The sequence below is a fragment of the Belonocnema kinseyi genome, chromosome 9, assembly GCF_010883055.1.
Source record: "Belonocnema kinseyi isolate 2016_QV_RU_SX_M_011 chromosome 9, B_treatae_v1, whole genome shotgun sequence".
Taxonomy (NCBI): Eukaryota; Metazoa; Arthropoda; class Insecta; order Hymenoptera; family Cynipidae; genus Belonocnema; species Belonocnema kinseyi.
In genome coordinates this window covers 31907497-31910340 of record NC_046665.1, presented here as the reverse complement: position 1 = coordinate 31910340, position 2844 = coordinate 31907497, and the positions used below count along the sequence as shown (strand labels likewise).

General features: G+C 24.7%; 1 protein-coding gene across 1 annotated transcript in view; it reads left to right on the top strand.

Moving 5' to 3' along the window:
- Nucleotides 1–1870: 1870 nt before the first annotated feature.
- LOC117179437 (gamma-aminobutyric acid type B receptor subunit 1) overlaps nucleotides 1871–2844 on the top strand; it is a 144205-nt gene continuing 143231 nt past the window's right edge. The window contains exon 1 of the mRNA XM_033371230.1: nucleotides 1871–1898. The gene's annotated coding sequence lies outside the window, so the exon portion shown is untranslated. The remainder of the gene's footprint in view (nucleotides 1899–2844) is intronic.

The following is a 2844-nucleotide window of genomic DNA, read 5'->3' as shown; positions in this document are numbered from 1 at the left end:
TTTGGTCAAAAATGCAATTGTTTGGTTAAAATATGAACTGTACATCTTCTTGGGTTTAAAAGTCAATTATTTCACTAAAAGTTGAACTAATTTGTAAAAAAAAGTCTTTTGTTTAACAAGGTTTTATAATTGTAGTTGAAAATTTAACTATTTGGTTGAAAGTTTAACTCTTTGATTCAAAACTCATATTTTCCGCTTAAGAAATTCAACTTTTTGTAGATAATTCGTCTGTTTGACTTTAAAATTAAATAATTTCGTTGAAAATTGATGTATTTTGTTTGAAATTTGACTTTTTTAGTAGATCATTAATTTTCTTGGTCGAAAATTCATGTTATTGGTTGAGAAATTAACAACTTTGTTGAAAGTTTATTTTTCCGATTAAAAATTATTTGTTTATCTGAAAATGTAACTATTCTAGGATTGATTAAAAATTAATTGTTTTTATCTGGAAATTGAACTATTCAATTTTTTGTTAACTTTATCCAGTACATTCTATTAGTTAAAATACCAATTATTTCATAGAAAATTAATTTAATTTGTTAAAAAGTAAACTTTTGGGTTAAAAATTGATACATTTTGTTAATTATATTTTTTCCTAAAATTAAAAAAACTGTAAAATAAAAAAATTTTCTTAAAATCTTCCTGATTCTTTTTTTTTTAATTTTTGAAATGTTTCCAAATACTCACTTAAAATTTGTTTGTCAAAATAAAAAATCATTTTCAATCTTCTTAGCATTCACAAAAAATTTTGTTCTTCTTTTTAAATACTGTACAATTCTCAAAAAGCTTTTTTTTTAAATCTGCGAAAGTTTAAATCGTGTTTTAAATTATTTGAAATAATTTCAAGTTTTAAATTAATTCTGAGTCTTTTTTTAAATTAAAGTTGTAACGTTTAAACTTTATATTCAGCTCATTACAAATTTAACAATTCAAGGTATTCTATTTCGAACCATTCTGTTCAAATTTGTAGTTTTAACAGTTATTTGTAATGGATTGTTTTAAATGAACGGTCAAATATTGCTGATAATTTACGAAATTTTCTGTTTTTAAATTAAAAATTTCATATTGAATGGGTTAAAAATAAAAAAATTTAGACTGAAATAATATTTCAAGTCATAATCGAAAACAAATAAATTAATTTTCTAACAAATAATTGGTGTTTTAACTAACACAATTTACAGAATACAGTTTAACCAAAAATGGAATAGTTCAATGTTAAAAGCTGTGATAAAAAATTGAATTGAACAACAAAAAAAAACGGATTTTTAACGAAATTGTTAAATTTTCAAGGGAAAAGGTGAATTTTCGACCAAGAAAATTAATGATCTACAAAAAAAGACAAATTTCAAACAAAATACATGAATATTCAACAAAATTATTTAATTTTTAAGTCAAAAAGACGAATTATCTACAAAAAGTTGAATTTCTTAAGCGGAAAATATGAATTTTTAATCAAAGAGTTAAACTTTCAACCAAATAGTTAAATTTTCAACTACACTGTAAAAAATATTTGCAATTCTAGTATACATGGGTATATCAAATTTCGTATATGTTTACTAAATTCATTACATTTTGTAATTTTAGTATACTTACGTATACTAAATTTCGTTGAAGAAGTTATTTGTATACTAAATTTATTAAGTGTGCAGTAAGTTTCTTTTACGTATATGAATTTTATAGTTTCTGTATACTAAAATTCATATACGTGTTTAATATATTGGGCTGCGCAAGCGCGTTTCGATTTACGCGGTCGTGCAACCTGGCCGTCAGCAGGCTCGCTTTGAGGTTAATTGTGCTGGTATAATGAATAAATAGAATAGATCATTTGGAGCAGCCAATTCACCTGTTGATTCACGAGGAATGACCTAATCCAGAACGAAAACGAGCCTCCAATTCAGGTAAATGATTTAAATAATGCTGTGTCACTTCAACTATTTTGTTTACAATTCGATGATAAAAAACTCAGTGTCTATGCAATCGGAGTAGAAAAAGATATAAATGGATCCACAATACTTTCGAGAATCACTCTTAAACCCGGAAAATACTGAAGAATTCGCTGAAAAAACAATTTGGATAGGAAAATAGACTGAATGTTTTAAAATTACTGACTTTAAATTAAGGATAAAAAACTTCCCTTACCTCAGTATTTCATTGCAAAATTCAATTCATTTCAATAGAGTTCGAGAAAAACTGTACACAATATTTTAAGATTCGAAAAATCTTTTCATTTATATATACTTTGATTTACTTCTTGTATTTCGATTCAGCACGTCAAAATACATAGTAAATGATAGGGCTCGTCTCTGGAACCAAACACTTTTTTTTGTGTATATGCGTATACTAAATTTCGTATACATGTGTACTGACTTTAGTATATGCGTGTACAAAATTTCATATGCGTGTATACTAAATTCAGTATATACATATATTAAATTTAATATACGCGGGTATACTAAATTTAATTTCGTGTTGTGCATTCTTGCTTCGATTACATGTATACTAAATCTAGCGAAGATTTTTCTTACAGTGTACAATTATAAAACCTTGTTAAAAAAAAAACTTTTTTTTTTACAAAGTAGTTCAACTTTTAGTGAAATAATTGACTTTTAAACCCAAGAAGATGTACAGTTCATATTTTAACCAAACAATTGCATTTTTGACCAAAAATGATACATTTTTAACCAAGAAGATTAAATTTCTACTAAAAAAGGTCAATTTAATTTTAATAAATTAAAAAATTTTAAAGTCAAAAAGAGTATTATCGACAAAAAGCTGAATTTTTAACCTAATTTAAAGGCAAACAGTTCAATTTCAAACTATAATTATGAATCCTTAATAAGAAAA